The sequence below is a fragment of the Panulirus ornatus genome, chromosome 51, assembly GCF_036320965.1.
Source record: "Panulirus ornatus isolate Po-2019 chromosome 51, ASM3632096v1, whole genome shotgun sequence".
NCBI classification, from domain to species: domain Eukaryota; kingdom Metazoa; phylum Arthropoda; class Malacostraca; order Decapoda; family Palinuridae; genus Panulirus; species Panulirus ornatus.
The window spans coordinates 292830-311395 of NC_092274.1; the positions used below are offsets into that span (position 1 = coordinate 292830).

Here is an 18566-nt window from a genome sequence, read left to right on the forward strand (position 1 = left end):
ACAAATGGGAACATCGTTGAGAGGTAATAACAAGTAGTGGTGATGTGAGAAGGAGATATGGGAGGGTATTGATTGAGAGGGTGAAGGCATGTACAGAGCAACAGATTGGGGAAGAGCAGTGTGGTTTCAGAAGTGGTAGAGGATGTGTGGATCAGGTGTTTGCTTTGAAGAATGTATGTGAGAAATACTTAGAAAAGCAAATGGATTTGTATGTAGCATTTATGGATCTGGAGAAGGCATATGATAGAGTTGATAGAGATGCTCTGTGGAAGGTATTAAGAATATATGGTGTGGGAGGAAAGTTGTTACAAGCAGTGAAAAGTTTTTATCGAGGATGTAAGGCATGTGTACGTGTAGGAAGAGAGGAAAGTGATTGGTTCTCAGTGAATGTAGGTTTAAGGCAGGGGTGTGTGATGTCTCCATGGTTGTTTAATTTGTTTATGGATGGAGTTGTTAGAGAGGTGAATGCAAGAGTTTTGGAAAGAGGGGCAAGTATGAAGTCTGTTGGGGATGAGAGAGCTTGGGAAGTGAGTCAGTTGTTGTTCGCTGATGATACAGCGCTGGTGGCTGATTCATGTGAGAAACTGCAGAAGCTGGTGACTGAGTTTGGTAAAGTGTGTGAAAGAAGAAAGTTAAGAGTAAATGTGAATAAGAGCAAGGTAATTAGGTACAGTAGTGTTGAGGGTCAAGTCAATTGGGAGGTAAGTTTGAATGGAGAAAAACTGGAGGAAGTAAAGTGTTTTAGATATCTGGGAGTGGATCTGGCAGCGGATGGAACCATGGAAGCAGAAGTGGATCATAGGGTGGGGGAGGGGGCGAAAATCCTGGGAGCCTTGAAGAATGTGTGGAAGTCGAGAACATTATCTCGGAAAGCAAAAATGGGTATGTTTGAAGGAATAGTGGTTCCAACAATGTTGTATGGTTGTGAGGCGTGGGCTATGGATAGAGTTGTGTGCAGGAGAATGGATGTGCTGGAAATGAGATGTTTGAAGACAATGTGTGGTGTGAGGTGGTTTGATGGAGTAAGTAACGTAAGGGTAAGAGAGATGTGTGCAAATAAAAAGAGCGTGGTTGAGAGAGCAGAAGAGGGTGTTTTGAAATGGTTTGGGCACATGGAGAGAATGAGTGAGGAAAGATTGACCAAGAGGATATATGTGTCGGAGGTGGAGGGAACGAGAAGTGGGAGACCAAATTGGAGGTGGAAAGATGGAGTGAAAAAGATTTTGTGTGATCGGGGCCTGAACATGCAGAAGGGTGAAAGGAGGGCAAGGAATAGCGTGAATTGGATCGATGTGGTATACCGGGGTTGACATGCTGTCAGTGGATTGAATCAGGGCATGTCAAGCGTCTGGGGTAAACCATGGAAAGCTGTGTAGGTATGTATATTTGCGTGTGTGGACGTATGTATATACATGTGTATGGGGGTGGATTGGGCCATTTCTTTCATCTGTTTCCTTGCGCTACCTCGCAAACGCGGGAGACAGCAACAAAGCAAAAAAAAAAAAAAAAAAAAAAAAGTTGAGTATTCCTGGGAAATTATATGGGAGGGTATTGATTGAGAGGGTGAAGGCATGTACAGAGCATCAGATTGGGGAAGAGCAGCATGGTTTCAGAAGTGGTAGAGGATGTGTGGATCAGATGTTCGCTTTGAAGAATGTACGTGAGAAATACTTAGAAAAGCAAATGGATTTGTATGTAGCATTAATGGATCTGAAGAAGGAATATGATAGAGTTTAAAGAGATGCTCTGTGGAAGGTATTAACAATATATGGTGTGGGAGGCAAGTTGTTAGAAGCAGTGAAAAGTTTTTATCGAGGAAGTAAGGCATGTGTGCGAGTGGGAACAGAGGAAAGCGATTGGTTCTCAGTAAATGTAGGTTTGCGGCAGGGGTGCGTGACGTGTCCATGGCTGTTTAATTTGTTTATGGATGGGGATGTTAGGGAGGTGAATGCAAGAATTTTGAAGAGAGGGGCAAGTATGCAGTCTATTGTGGATGAGAGAGCTTGGGAAGTGAGTCAGTTGTTGTTTGCTGATGATACAGCGCTGGTGGCTGATTCATGTGAGAAACTGCAGAAGCTGGTGACTGAGTTTGGTAAAGTGTGTGAAAGAAAGCAGGGTAAATGTGAATAAGAGCAAGGTTATTGGGTACAGTAGGGTTGAGGGACAAGTCAATTGGGAGGTAAGTTTGAATGGAGAAAAGCGGAGAAAGTGAAGTGTTTTTGATATCTGGGAGTAGATATCTGGGCATAGATATCTTGGAGTTTATTTTGACAGTGGATGGAACCATGGAAGCAGAAGTGGCATAGATATCTTGGAGTTTATTTTGACAGTGGATGGAACCATGGAAGCAGAAGTGAGTCACTGGGTGGGGGAGAGGGCGAAAGTTCTGGGAGCGTTGAAAAATGTGTGGAAGGCGAGAACATTATCTTGGAAAGCAAAAATGGGTACGTTTGAAGAAATAGTGGTTCCAACAATTTATATGGTTGCAAGGCGTGGGCTATAGATAGAGTTGCCCGGAGTAGGGTGGATGTGTTGGAAATGAGATGTTTGAGGACAATACGTGGTGTGAGGTGGTTTGATCGAGTAAGTAATGAAAGGGCAAGAGAGATGTGTGGTAATAAAGAGTGTGGTTGAAAGAGCAGATGAGGGTGTTCTGAAATGGTTTGGTCAAATGGAGAAAATGAGTGAGGAAAGATTGACAAAGAGGATGTATGTGTCAGAGGTGGAGGGAACAAGGAGAAGTGGGAGACCAAATTGGTGGTGGAAAGATGGAGTGAAAAAGATTTTGAGTGATCGGGGCCTGAACATGCAGGAGTGTGAAAGGCGTGCACGGAATAGAGTGAATTGGAACGATGTGGTATATTGGGGTTGACGTGCTGTCAATGGATTTATCCAGGGCATGTGAAGCGTCTTGGGTAAACCATGGAAAGTTTTGTGGGGCCTGGATGTGGAAAGGGTGCTGTGGTTTTACATGACAGCTAGAGACTTGAGTGTGAACGAATGTGGCCTCTGTTGTCTTTTCCTAGCACTACCTCGTGTGCATGCAGGGGGAGGGGGTTGTCATTTCATGTGTGGCGGGGTGGCGATGGGAATGAATAAAGGCGGCAAGTATGAATTATGTACATGTGTATATATGTATATACATGTCTGTGTATGTACATATATGTATACAATGAAATGTATTGGTATGTGTATGTGCGTGTGTGGACGTGTATGTATATACATGTGTATGTGGGTGGGTTGGGCAATTCTTTCATCTGTTTCCTTGCACTACCTCGCTAATGTGGGAGACAGCAAGAGTGGTTTGGGAATGTCTTGTTTGTAAAATCAGGGGTTGGTGAGAGAACAAGAGTAAAGGAAGGAGTAGCACTACTGAAGCAGGAATTGTTGGAGTATGTGATAAGAGTGTAAGAAAATAAACTAGATTGATATGGGTAAAACTGCAAGTGGTTGGAGAGAGATGGGTGAATATTGGTTCCTCTGCACCTGGTCATGAGAAGAAAGATCATGAGAGGAAAGTGTTTTGGGAGCACCTAAATGAGTATGTTAGCAGCTTTGATGCACAAGACTGGGTTATTGTGATTGGTGATTTGAATGCAAAGATGGGTAATGTGGCAGTTGAGGGTATAATTGGTGTACATGGGGTGTTCAGTGTTGTGGGGACATTACCTCGGACAGCAAAAATGGGTATGTTTGAAGGAATGGTGGTTCCAACAATGTTATATGGTTGTGAGGCATGGGCTATAGGTAGGGTTGTGCGGAGGAGGGTGGAAGTGCTAGAAATGAAATGTTTGAGGACAATATGTGGTGTGAGGTGGTTTGATTAAGTGATGAAAGGGTAAAAGAGATGGTAATAAAAAGAGTGTGGTTGAGAGAGCAGAAGAGGGTGTTTTGAGATGGCTTGGTCACAAGGGAGAATGAGTGAGGAAAGATTGACAAAGAGGATATATGTGTCAGAGGTGGAGGGAACAAGAAGTGGGAGACCAAATTGGAGGTGGAAGGATGGAGTGAAAAAGATTTTTAGCGATCAGGGCCTAAACATACAAGAGGGTGAAAGGCGTGCAAGGAACAGAGTGAGTGATATACAATGTGATATACCAGGGTCGACATGCTGTCAATGGATTGAACCAAGGCATGTGAAGCATCTGGGGTAAACCCTGGAAAGTTTTTTGGGACCTGGATGTGGAAAGGGAGCTATGGTTTTGGTGCATAACACATGACAGCTAAAGACTGAGTGTGAACAAATGTGGCCTTTTGTTCTTTTCCCAGCACTACCTCACACATGCATGGGGAGAGGGGGGTGCCACTTCATGTGTGGTGGGGTGGCAACAGGAATGGATGAAGGCAGCAAGTATTGATATGTGCATGTATATATATGTATATGTCTGTATATATATGTATATGTCTGTGTATGTACATGTATGTATATGGTGAAATGTATAGGTATGTATATGTTAATGTGCTGAGAGGGGCAACTGGAGGGTGTCTGATCATTATCTTGTGGAGGCGAAGGAGAAGATCTGTAAAGGTTTTCAGAAAAGAAGAATGTTGGGGTAAAGAGAATGGTCAGAGTAAGTGAGCTTGGGAAGGAGACTTGTGTGAGGAAGTACCAGAAGAGATGAAGTGCAGAATGGAAAAAAGTGAGAGCAAATGACATAAGGGGAGTGGTGGAGGAATGGGATGTACTTAGGGAAGCAGTGATGGCTTGCGCAAAAGATGCTTATGGCATGAGATAGGTGGGAAGTGGGCAGATTAATAAAGGGTTGTGAGTGGTGGGAGGAAGTAAGTCTGTTAGTGAGAGAGAAGAGAGAGGAGGGTGGATGTGTTGGAAATTAAATGTTTGAGGACAATATGTGGTGTGAGGTGGTTTGACCGAGTAAGTAATGAAACGGTAAGAGAGATGTGTGGTAATAAAAAGAGCATGGTTGAGAGAGAGCAGAAGAGGGTGTGTTGAAATGGTTTGGTCACATGAAGAGAACGAGTGAGGAAAGATTGACCAAGAGGATATATGTGTCAGAGGTAGAAGAAACGAGAAGAGACGGGAGACCAAACTGAAGGTGGAAGGATGGAATGAAAAAGATTTTGAGCAATCGGGGCCTGAACATACAGGAGGGTGAAAGGTGTGCAAGGAATAGAGTGTATTGGAACGATGTGGTATGCCAGGGTTGACATGCTGTCAATGGATTGAACCAGGGCATGTAAAGCATCTGGGGTAAACCATGGAAAGGTCTGTGGGGTCTGGATGTGGAAAGGAGTTGTGATTATGGTGCATTACACATGACAGCTAGAGACTGAGTGTGAACGAATGTGGCCTTTTTGTCTTTTCCTAGCGCTACCTCGCAGGGGGTTGGGGGTGGATGCTATTTCACGTGTGGCGGGACAGTGAGGGGAATGGATGTAGGCAGCAAGAATGAATATGTAAGTATGTATATATGTATGTGAGAAATACTTAGAAAAAGCAAATGGATTTGTATGTAGCATTTATGGATCTGGAGAAGGCATATGATAGAGTTGATAGAGATGCTCTGTGGAAGGTATTAAGAATATATGGTGTGGGAGGCAAGTTGTTAGAAGCAGTGAAAAGTTTTTATCGAGGATGTAAGGCATGTGTACGTGTAGGAAGAGAGGAAAGTGATTGGTTCTCAGTGAATGTAGGTTTGCGGCAGGGGTGTGTGATGTCTCCATGGTTGTTTAATTTGTTTATGGATGGGGTTGTTAGGGTAAATGCAAGAGTTTTGGAAAGAGGGGCAAGTATGAAGTCTGTTGGGGATGATAGAGCTTGGGAAGTGAGTCAGTTGTTGTTCGCTGATGATACAGCGCTGGTGGCTGATTCATGTGAGAAACTGCAGAAGCTGGTGACTGAGTTTGGTAAAGTGTGTGAAAGAAGAAAGTTAAATGTGAATAAGAGCAAGGTTATTAGGTACAGTAGTGTTGAGGGTCAAGTCAATTGGGAGGTAAGTTTGAATGGAGAAAAACTGGAGGAAGTAAAGTGTTTTAGATATCTGGGAGTGGATCTGGCAGCGGATGGAACCATGGAAGCGGAAGTAGATCATAGGGTGGGGGAGGGGGCAAAAATCCTGGGAGCCTTGAAGAATGTTTGGAAGTCGAGAACATTATCTCTGAAAGCAAAAATGGGTATGTTTGAAGGAATAGTGGTTCCAACAATGTTGTATGGTTGCGAGGTGTGGGCTATGGATAGAGTTGTGCGCAGGAGGATGGATGTGCTGGAAATGAGATGTTTAAGGACAATGTGTGGTGTGAGGTGGTTTGATGGAGTAAGTAACGTAAGGGTAAGAGAGATGTGTGGAAATAAAAAGAGCGTGGTTGAGAGAGCAGAAGAGGGTGTTTTGAAATGGTTTGGGCACATGGAGAGAATGAGTGAGGAAAGATTGACCAAGAGGATATATGTGTTGGAGGTGGAGGGAACGAGGAGAAGTGGGAGACCAAATTGGAGGTGGAAAGATGGAGTGAAAAAGATTTTGTGTGATTGGGGCCTGAACATGCAGGAGGGTGAAAGGAGGGCAAGGAATAGAGTGAATTGGATCGATGTGGTATACCGGGGTTGACGTGCTGTCAATTGGATTGAATCAGGGCATGTGAAGCGTCGGGGTGAACCATGGAAAGCTGTGTAGGTATGTATATTTGCGTGTGTGGACGTATGTATATACATGTGTATGGGGGTGGGTTGGGCCATTTCTTTTGTCTGTTTCCTTGCGCTACCTCGCAAACGCGGGAGACAGCGACAAAGCAAAAAAAAAAAAAAGTATATATGTATATATATATATATACATATACATATACAGAAAAGAAGAGAGAATGTTGGGGTGAAGAGAGTGGTGAGAGTAAGTGAACTTAGGAAGGAGACTTGTGTGAGGAAGTACCAGGAGAGGCTGAGTACAGAATTGAAAAAGGTGAGAACAAAGGACATAAGGGGAGTGGGGGTTGGAATGGAATATATTTAGGGAAGCAGTGATAGCTTGCGCAAAAGATGCTTGTGGCATGAGAAACATGGGAGGTGGACAGATTAGAAAGGGTAGTGAGTGGTGGGATGAAGAAGTAAGATTATTAGTGAAAGAGAAGAGAGAGGCATTTGGACGATTTTTGCAGGGAAATAATGCAAATGACTGGGAGATGTATAAAAGAAAGAGGCAGGAGGTCAAGAGAAAGGTGCAAGAGGTGAAAAAGAGGGCAAATGAGAGTTGGGGTGAGAGAGTATCATTAAATTTTAGGGAGGATAAAAAGATGTTTTGGAAGGAGGTAAATAAAATGCGTAAGACAAGGGAAGAAAGGGAACTTCAGTGAAGGGGGCTAATGGGGAGGTGATAACAAGTAGTGGTAATGTGAGAAGGAGATGGAGTGAGTATTTTGAAGGTTTGTTGAATGTGTTTGATGATAGAGTGGCAGATATAGGGTGTTTTGGTCGAGGTGGTGTGCAAAGTGAGAGGGTTAGGGAGAAAGCCAGCAAGGCAGTGGGTTTGGATGGATTGCAGTGGAATTTATTAAAAAAGGGGGTGACTGTATTGTTGACTAGTTGGTAAGGTTATTTAATGTATGTATGACTCATGGTGAGGTGCCTGAGGATTGGCGGAATGCTTGCATAGTGCCATTGTACAAAGGCAAAGAGGATAAAAGTGAGTGCTCAAATTACAGAGGTATAAGTTTGTTGAGTGGATCTGTCAGCGGATGGAACCATGGAAGCGGAAGTGGATCATAGGGTGGGGGAGGGGGCGAAAATTTTGGGAGCCTTGAAAAATGTGTGGAAGTCGAGAACATTATCTCGGAAAGCAAAAATGGGTATGTTTGAGGGAATAGTGGTTCCAACAATGCTGTATGGTTGCGAGGCGTGGGCTATGGATAGAGATGTGCGCAGGAGGATGGATGTGCTGGAAATGAGATGTTTGAGGACAATGTGTGGTGTGAGGTGGTTTGATCGAGTAAGTAAAGTAAGGGTAAGAGAGATGTGTGGAAATAAAAAGAGCGTGGTTGAGAGAGCAGAAGAGGGTGTTTTGAAATGGTTTGGGCACATGGAGAGAATGAGTGAGGAGAGATTGACCAAGAGGATATATGTGTCGGAGGTGGAGGGAACGAGGAGAAGAGGGAGACCAAATTGGAGGTGGAAAGATGGAGTGAAAAAGATTTTGTGTGATCGGGGCCTGAACATGCAGGAGGGTGAAAGGAGGGCAAGAAATAGAGTGAATTGGAGTCATGTGGTATACAGGGGTTGACGTGCTGTCAGTGGATTGAAGCAAGGCATGTGAAGCGTCTGGGGTAAACCATGGAAAGCTGTGTAGGTATGTATATTTGCGTGTGTGGACGTGTGTATGTACATGTGTATGGGGGGGGGTTGGGCCATTTCTTTCGTCTGTTTCCTTGCGCTACCTCGCAAACGCGGGAGACAGCGACAAAGTATAAAAAAAAAAAAAAAAAAAAAAAAAGTTTGTTGAGTATTCCTGGGAAATTATATGGGTGTGTATTGATTGAGAGGGTGAAGGCACGTACAGAGCATCAAATTGGGGAAGAGCAGTGTGGTTTCGGAAATGGTAGAGGATGTGTGGATCAGGTGTTTGCTTTGAAGAATGTATGTGAGAAATACTTAGAAAAGCAAATGGATTTGTATGTAGCATTTATGGATCTGGAGAAGGCATATGATAAGAGTTGATAGAGATGCTCAGTGGAAGGTATTAAGAATATATGGTGTGGGCAAGATTTTAGAGGCAGTGAAAACTTTTTATCGAGGATGTAAGGCATGTGTACGTGTAGGAAGAGAGGAAAGTGATTGGTTCTCAGTGAATGTTGGTTTGCGGCAGGGGTGTGTGATATCTCCATGACAGTTTAATTTGTTTATGGATAGGTTTGTTAGGGAGGTGAATGCAAGAGTTTTGGAAAGAGGGGCAAGTATGCAGTCTGTTGTGGATGAGAGAGCTTGGGAAGTGAGTCAGTTGTTGTTCGCTGATGATACAGCGCTGGTGGCTGATTCATGTGAGAAACTGCAAAAGCTGGTGACTGAGTTTGGTAAAGTGTGTGAAAGAAGAAAGCTGAGAGTAAAAGTGAATACGAGCAAGGTTATTAGGGATAGTAGGGTTGAGGGACAAGTCAATTGGGAGGTAAGTTTGAATGGAGAAAAACTGGAGGAAGTGAAGTGTTTTAGATATCTGGGAGTGGATTTGGCAGCGGATGGAACCATGGAAGTGGAAGCGAATCATAGGGTGGGGGAGGGGGCAAAAGTTCTGGGAGCGTTGAAGAATGTGTGGAAGTCGAGAACATTATCTCAGAAAGCAAAAATGGGTATGTTTGAAGGGATCGTGGTTCCGTCAATGTTATATGGTTGCAAGGCATAGGCTATAGATAGAGTTGTGTGGAGGAGGGTGGATGTGCTGGAAATGAGATGTTTGAGGACAATATGAGGTGTGAGGTGGTTTGATTGAGTAAGTAATAATAGGGTGAGAGAGAGGTGTGGTAATAAAAAGAGTGTGGTTGAGAGAGCAGAAGAGGGTGTTTTGAAATGGTTTGGTCACATAGAGAGAATGAGTGAGGAAAGATTGACCAAGAGGATATATGTGTCAGAGAGGAGGGAACGAGGAGAAGTGGGAGACCAAATTGGAGGGGGAAGAATGGAGTGAAAACGATTCTGAGCAATTGGGGCCTGAACATGCAGAATGGTGAAATACGTGCATAGAATAGAATGGTTTGGAATGATGTGGTTTACTTCGGGTCGACATGCTGTCAATGGACTGAACTAGGGCATGTGAAGTATCCGGAACAAACCATGGAGAGGCCTGTGGGACCTGGATAGGGAGCTGTGGTTTTGGTGCATTACACAACAGCTTGAGAATGAGTGTGAGTGGATATAGCCTTTTTTCGTGTTTCCTGTGAGGTGGGATGGTACCGAGAATGAAGACAAACAAGCATGAATATGTATACATGTATATGAATATCCCTGGGGACAGGGGAGAAAGAATACTTCCCACGTATTCCCTGCGTGTCGTAGAAGGCGACTAAAAGGAGAGGGAGCGGGGGCTGGAAATCCTCCCCTCTCATTATTTTTTTTTAATTTTCCAAAAGAAGGAATAGAGAAGGGGGCGAGGTGAGGATATTCCCTTAAAGGCCCAATTCTCTGTTCTTAACGCTACCTCGCTAACGCGAGAAATGGCGAATAGTTTGAAAGAAGAAAGTATATGAATATGTATATGCATATATGTATGTATATATACAAGTGGATGGGTCTTTCTTCACCTGTTTCCTGGCACTTCCTCGCTAATGCAGGAAACAGCGATCAAGTATAATTCAGACATGACTGCGTTCCTACATTCACTGCAGTTACCTACCTTTCATATTCCTCCCTGCATTTCTTCTAGTTCATCTTCTGGCTTGCCATTACTTTTACCTCTACATTCTTCCTTGCACCATGCCTCCACCGGACTCCTGGCCGAAGTATTCTGATGAAACGCTTGATGACCATGGTACGTACCTGCAAAATGTTCAGTTTTATAGCAAAATCAATGGATATAATTACAATACATCCAGGCTGTTATATTTGAGTAATAGTCATAAGGAAACATAATGGATGGGATTGTGTCATTTTGTTGTATGTGTGGATTGTTTCTAGCGTAGGAATATCAGTAATTGCCATTTTGTCGGAAAAAGTATGTTTTTTTTCTTCCAGAAACTTCATATGATTTGATGTTATCAATATTTTTTCTCCCTTTTGCAGGATTGGTTCTGCTTGAGACCTTCAGGAGAGCAGTGTTGATGATGGCACCCACTCTGAGGAAGAAGGTTCAAATGTTCTCCATGGAACATAAATGTCCATCTCATCAGGACTTCATAAAGGAGGAGTTGGGGGTGCTCCCTATGGTTACACCCCTGGTATCATATGTACATTGTCATGTTTATCCCCACCAGAAATCTCTCGACAACAATAGCATCAGCTGGATGGGCACGAGTGAAGATGAGAGCGGAGCAATTGGTTGCAAGAAGATACTAATCAATTTTCCTCTTTACGTTGACAGATTGAACAGCAACAGCAGCAGCAGCAGTAAGGGGAGGATGAGAGTTTGGCACGAGAATGAAGCAAGAGTGTGGGGTACAGGGGATGCTAATTCTATTTGTGTTTACAGACTGAGAAGCAGCAACAGTGGCAGCAGCGGCAGCAGCGGAGTAGCAGGAAGGGAGTTGGTTTGGGTGGGAGGGGGGTGGAGGAGGGTGGGCGGGGGGTGCGGGAAGGTAGGCAGGGGGATGGGTGGGTGGGGGGGTGGGGGGCAGGGGGGTGGGGGAGAGGGCAAGGGGGGAGGTTTGGGAGGGGGGTAGGGGAAGAAGGGAGGGGGTAGTAGGAGAGTGGGAGGTGTGAGAGGGAGGGAAATAACCCCCCATGCTCTACCCCCACTGCTGCAGCAACAAGAGCAGCAGCAGCAGCAGGTTTAGGTAGTGAGGGGGTGAAGGTAGTGGTGGTCTGGTATAGCAGGTAAAGGGTAATAATAATCTTTGCTTTCAGTATGAACACTGCCACCACCCTACAGCAGCAGCAGCCACTGGAAGAGAGAGACAGAGTACTTGTCATCTTTGCTTTTAGCTTGACCATCAGCAACAAATCTGCTGAGAACATCAATATCTAATGGTCTTGCTTTACATCTTTCAGATTGTGAAGTGGCTGTGAGAGGGAGGGAGAGAGAGAGGTCCAGGAAACAGGCTGCAGTGATGAGAAGAACCAAGAATACATTTGATGTATACATTTGATGTAAAAATGAAAAGATCAATAAAAAAATGAAAGGGAGATACATATTTCACTGATCCACAGTACAATGAACTTAGAAAAATACTTATGAAAGCACTGATCAGAAAAATGAGTCTTTGATAGATACTTATGAACTAAAGCCAAGTATTGGAGTTATTTATGAAGAAATTTAATACAATGGGACTTAGATGAATTCTTGAGTTATAAATACTTAGGATAAATTCAACATACTTATATTGTGTAAACATTAGCCTCCTACTTAAGTCTAAATTATATAATTAACTAATTTCTTAGTATAAAAGAGCCACAGTAATGTGTGAGCTCAAGTCCCCATTATGCCATCATTTACTGACTTAGTACTTTATTGAAAGTTTATAGCAGGTTTTATCTTACAAATTTACTTAATTACATGCCATTATCTCTGGCTGTTATCAAAGTTATTCTATTTCAACTTGAGTAAACCTTAGTGTGCTCCTTTCCCCACTTATTCTCAGTGATGGGCAATCTCATAGCCTGTAAATTCATAATTATCCCCTGTAATTTAGGTGCCATTAGGCATCTTATGGGATAATTTAATTGTAATGCCCATGTAATTAGCTTCCTTATGTACTTCTAATGCTTCCGTAATAGCATCCATTAGGTAACTTCAACATTCTGCTATGGGATCTCATAAGGTGATTACTCCCTCAGTCTTACTGCAGCTGCCCTTTAATCAAAAATAGCCAGCTCACTTGTAGTTTAAGCTGCTAAGCATGTATGTCATTTGGTGCAAGGGAGTTAATGACAGACAGCCAAATATCTTTAAAATTTCTTCATTGGTTTTTCTTTAAGCTGTTTAGGATATAAGTGCTCTACAGCCAATTTCCCTAATCTTTATTATTTTGGAATTCATACAAAAGGTACTTTTAGCAATATGAAGTATTTTTACAGACTTCAGTGCAAACATTTTTAACAAGATATACAAATTCAATGATCAAAGTTTCTTCAGTGCAACTGCATACAGATTTACATTGCAGAATTTCCTTTTTCATAAAGCACAGTAGAAAGACTCATCTTTACAACCATTCCCTCATCGTTGCATAATGCATCCTGTATAATTTTACAAGGGACAATGTACATCTTAAAAAAAAATATACACGAATAAGGTGTCAAGGAATAACATACACCAATTTCATTGTTAGATAGCTAATAACGCAGTTAATTCAAAATGATCTATCAAGGCAAGGGTTACTTGGGGAAAAAAAATTCATATTGGTTTCATTTACATGTAACCCAGTTTTTTAACACATTCCTTTTCTTTGGCTTGGTACAAGATTAGATAGCAGGAAAAGCTTTATTATTTGGCTCGGATATGCAAAATCACTGGTTCCACAAAAGGTCCCCCAAGATATTTCACTGGAATTACTTTAATGACGTGAAAATATATAAACTGATCAGTATTGGACCAAAGATCTGTGCATCTCATGTAGTTTAAAGCCATTCATACAGGATCATCTTTAGCTGCCATCTTCTGTCCCCAGGATCCCCTTGCACAACATAGAGGGGAGGGGACCACCAAATAAAGAGGTATTGTGGTGACATGTCATCCTTGTGAGGAAAGTAAACAATGGAGGAGTAGATGTACAGCATCTTCAGTGGGGAAGCTGCGTCTTGGACATGCAGGACCTTGCAATATTTCCAAAGGGAACATTCGTAGAGTCCAGAACACACAAGATTTAATAATTTTCATATTTGAGGAGTTTAGTTTCAAGTGGACATGTGCTTGGGTTGGAAACATTGCCTATTAAGCCATTAATTTGTAAATAATCTATGTTTTGTCAATATACTGCATTTCTAGGGTAGGGAAGAGGGTACTACAAGTACAGTTTACAGCGATTGAGAGCAGAATTGGGTTTGTCAACATCGCAACAAGATTTCCTGTTCAATTCTACCATAAAAATTCTACAAGCATAGACGGGAAAAGTAAACATGGTGGAAAAAATTGTCTGGTTACTGTATGCTTTTCCACAGTGAAATATTAGAGCTTTCCAGTCACTTAAAATCTAGATTATAACTTTTACTCAAACTATCATCCTTGTTTCTGGATGGCAGACAATATGAAGTGGTTTTCACAATTAGTTTAAACAGAATAATGACATTTAATCAGTCTTATGTCTTAAAAATAGTTTTTGATGCAAAATACAAACTGTCATCATTGCCATCATTCAATGACGACAACGAAAGCTTTATCCAACATGTTACATGCTTCCCTGAACAAAAGAAAAATTGCCACTTTCTCTTCCTAACACAAATACCAGTACTTCTCACCATCATTCACCTTTTGAATTTACCTCCAAGAATGTAGAGGTAAAACTTGGTATGGTTAGCACAGTTCCATGTGTGATGCATGGTGAATGAAAAGCAATTTTGTCATTTATATCTCCTATATAAAGATATGTAAATTCATTGATAGGCAGGTAAAAGAAAGACTTGTGGATGTTAATGTGCTGAGAGGGGCAGCTGGAGGGATGTCTGATCACAATCTTGTGGAGGAAAAGGTGAAGATTTGTAGAGGTCTCCAGAACAGGAGAGAGAATATTGGGGAAAAGATCGTTGTGAGAGTAAGTGAGCTTGGAAAGGAGACTTGTGTGAGGAAGTATCAGGAGAGATTAAGTGTAGAATAGCAAAAGGTGAGAGCAAATGACGTGAGGGGAGTGTGGGAGGAATGGGATGTATTTGGGGAAGCAGTGATGGCTTGCACAAAAGATGCATGTGACATGAGAAAGGTGGGCCAATCAGAAAGGGTTGTAAGTGGTGGGATGAATGAAGAAGTAAGGTTGTTAGTGAAAGAGAAGAGAGGCGTTTGGACGATTCCTGCAGGAAAGTAGTGCAAATGACAGATGTATAAAAGAAATAGGCAGGAGGTCAAGAGAAAGGTGCAAGAGTTGAAAAAGAGGGCAAATGAGAGTTGGGGTGAGAGAGTATCATTAAATTTCAGGGAAAATAAAAAGGTGTTGTGGAAGGAGGTAAATAATGTACATAAGACCAGAGAACAAACGGGAACATCGGCAAAGGGGGAGTTAACAAGTAGTTTTTAAGCAAGGAGGAGATGGAGCAAGTATTTTGAAGGTTTGTTGAACGTGTTTGATGATAGAGTGGCAGATATAGGGCATTTTGGTCGGGGAGGTGTGCAAAGTGGTACAGGGGCTGAAAAAGAGGGCAAATGAAAGATGGAACGAGTGTGTATGTAAACATCAGGATAATGTTTAGGAAAGATTTAATAATTCATGAAAACAAAGCAAATGGGAACTTCAGTGAAGGGGCCAATAAAGTGGTAACAGGAAATGACGGGAGATCGAGTATTTTGAAGGATTATTGAATGTTTGATGATAGGGCAGCAGATGTAGGGTGTTTGGGTCAGGGAAGTGTGTGAAGTGATCCAGCCATGGATAAGAGTTTGGTGAAAAAAGAAGAGAAACTGAAAGCCTTACATGTGATGAAACATAGCAAGGTAGCGGAAGTGATGACATTGCAGATGAATTTCTTATGACAGGACAATTGTTTTAGATTGTTTAGATAGGATTTCCAATGTACATATGGATCATGGAAAGGTCCCCAAGCATTGGCAGAATGCATGTATAGTGCCACTGTCTAAAGGCATGGGGAACAAAAATAGTTTTCAAAATACAGAGCGTACGTGGTAAGCTGTAAGGAAGAGTGGTGACATGGCAAAGGCAGGTACAGAACAGTACACTGGGGAAGAGCAACATGGTTTCCCAAGTGGTAAAGGATCTATGGATCAAGTGTTTGCATTCAAGACTGTGAAAAACAAATATGGGTATGTGGCATTTATGGATATGGATAAAGAATTTTATAAGGTTGACAGATGCCTTGTGGATGGTCTTACAAATACTTGGTCTAGGAGGAAGCAGCTAGAAGCAATGAAAATTATGATGGGTGTAAGATACGTGTGTGTGGGTGGGTAGGAAGAAAGGAAAGTGGTTCCACATGAAGGTTTATGTTATGGGTCTGGAGTGTCACTATGACTGAAGTGGTAGGAAGATAAATACAAAGGTCTTGAATAGAGGGGCAAGTATGCATTCTGTAGGTAGTGAGGGCCTGGGAAGAGATTCAGTTTGCCAATGACACAGCAGAAGTGGCAGATTATTAACTGAAACTGCATAAGTTGGTGACCGAGTTGGTATTGTGTGTTAAAGACGGCAGTTGCGAGTAAATGTCAATAATTGCATGGTTATTAGGTTTAGTAGGATAGAGGGACAGGTTTGCTAGGGTGAAAGTACAAACTGAGAAGATTTGAATTGTCTTAGTTACCCCTGTGTGGTGTGCGTGTGCATGCATACATGCATGGGTATGTGTGCTCATGCATGCACACATGTGCACATGCATGCATACATGCACACGTATGTGCACATGCATGCATACATGCACACGTATGTGCACATGCATACATGCACGCATAAGTGCACATGCATGCATACATTCACGCATATGTGCGCATGCATCCATACATGCACGCATATGTGCGCATGCATCCATACATGCACGCATATGTGCGCATGCATCCATACATGCACGCATATGTGCGCATGCATGCATACATGCACGCATATGTGCGCATACATGCATACATGCACGCATCTGTGCGCATGCAGGCATATATGCATGCATGCACGCATATGTGTGCCTGCACGCATATGTGTGCCTGCACGCATATGTGTGCATGCACGCATATGTGTGCATGCACGCATACATGCATGCATGTATGCACACGTGTGCACATGCATGCATACATGCATATGTCTATGCATGCATGCATGCTTGTGTGCATGTGCATGAGGGGAGGGGCAAGAAACAAGAACGAACTTCTTATACCAAGAGTTGCAATCACTGCACTATCCTTCTACAGTCTATCCCTTGCTACTTTTCAATTAGAAAATATTTTACTACATACAGTGCACTAATACATCCACTACAATCTATGCTACAATACACATGCAGTATTAATGAAATTAACAAAACATGCACAATATCATATCTAAATTGATAAACCATAGTCGTCAGTCAAGTCAGTCAACCAAACAGCTGTTTGTTTCTGCCGGAGTCATACACACAATACCAAGCAGTGAAAGTAATCAAGATGAGAGATGGTGCATTTCAGCAAAGAAACAGGGATGTTCTGGCCGAGTGAAACAAAGCTCAAGGATAAACAGGAAGAATGGTTTGGAAATGCCATTGCAGTAAATTCAGGGGTTGGTGGGTGGATAAGATCCAAGGCAGTAGCAGCATTACTCCTGAAGTTGTGGAGCCATTTGAAAGAATAAGAAATTGAATTCTAGAATGATGTGGGTTGATTATTATTGCTCATGCACCTGGCAACATGAGTTTGGAAGTGCATGTTAAAGAAACTGATCAAATGTGAATAAAAGCAAGGTTATTAGGTTTGACGGAGTTGTGAATGTGAATGAAGAAAAATTGAAGGTGAAGACTGGACATGGCAGCAAATAGAAACATGGAAATAAAGTGAATCATAGGGTGGGTGAGGGTGGGAAGGTTCTGGAAGTGTTTAATGTATGGAGAGAGAGATCATCTAGGAGGGAAAAAATGGTTGAAAGAATATTAGTTCCAGCAACGTTATATGGATAAGGGTCATGGGGTATAGATAAGGATGTGCAGAGGGTGGTGGATGTGATGGAAATGAAATGCTTCATAAGAACAATATGTGGTGTGAGGTGGTTTGATTAAGCAAGTAATGAAAGGGTAAGAGAACTGTGATAAGAAGTGTGGTTAAGAGAGCTGAAGAGGGTGTGCTAAAATGGTTTGGGTATATGGAGAGAATGAGTGAGGGAAGGTTGACAATGAGGATATATGGGCCAAAGGAGTATGGAACAAAAGAACAGGAAGACCAAGTCAGAAATGGAAGGATGGAGTGAAAAGACTAGGCAATCAAGGCCTGAACATTCAAAAGGGTTAAATGAGTGTACAGGATAGAGTGAACTGGAATTATATGGTATACTGGGGTCAACCTGCTATCAATGGATTGAACCAGGGCATGATTGAGCAAGTAATGAAAGAGAACAGATAAAAAATGTGGATGAGACAGCATATATGGAGAGAACAAAAGGAAAAGTTGACAACGAGGATATATGGGCCAGAGGTGGATGGAACAAGGAAAATGCTGAGACCAAATTGGAGATGGAAGGATGGAGTGAAAAGATTTTGAGCAATCAAGGACAGAACATTCAAGAGGGTTAAATGTGTGTGCAGGATAGAGTGAACTGGAACTATGCGGTTTACTGGGGTCAACCTGCTGTCAATGGATTGAACCAGGGCATGACTGAGCAAGTAATGAAAGAGTAAGAACAGTGATGATAAAAAGAGTGGTTGAGAGAGATGAAGAGGGGATGCTAAAATGGTTTGGATAAATGGAGAGAACAAGAGGAAAGGTTGACGAGGATATATGGGCCAGAGGTGGATGGAACAAAGAGAACGGGGAGACCAAGTTGGAGATGGAAGGATGGAGTGAAAAGATTTTGAGCGATCAGGGCCTGAATATACAAGAAGGTGAAATGCATGCAAGGAATAGAGTGAATCGGAATGATGTGGTATACCAGGGTGGACATGCTGTCAATGGATTGAACCAGGGCATGTGAAGTGTCTGGGTTAAACAATGGAAAGGTCTGTGGGGCCTGGATATGGAAAGAAAGCTGCAGTTTCAGTGCATTATACATGACAGCAAGAGACAGTGTGAACGAATCTGGCCTTTTTGTCTGTTCCTGGAGCTGCCTCACTAGATGGGGGGAAATGGTATTTCAAGTGTTATGGGGTGGCGAAAGGA

The 18566-nt window shown here is 42.5% G+C and overlaps 1 long non-coding RNA gene across 6 annotated transcripts in view; it reads right to left on the reverse strand.

Annotated features, from left to right (window-relative positions):
• The window catches only part of LOC139764782 (uncharacterized), a 52931-nt gene that overhangs the window by 21669 nt on the left and 12696 nt on the right, over nucleotides 1-18566 (reverse strand). For all 6 annotated transcript variants that reach the window (XR_011716468.1, XR_011716470.1, XR_011716471.1 and 3 more), the window contains one exon: nucleotides 10326-10468. This is a non-coding gene — a long non-coding RNA (uncharacterized lncRNA). The remainder of the gene's footprint in view (nucleotides 1-10325; nucleotides 10469-18566) is intronic.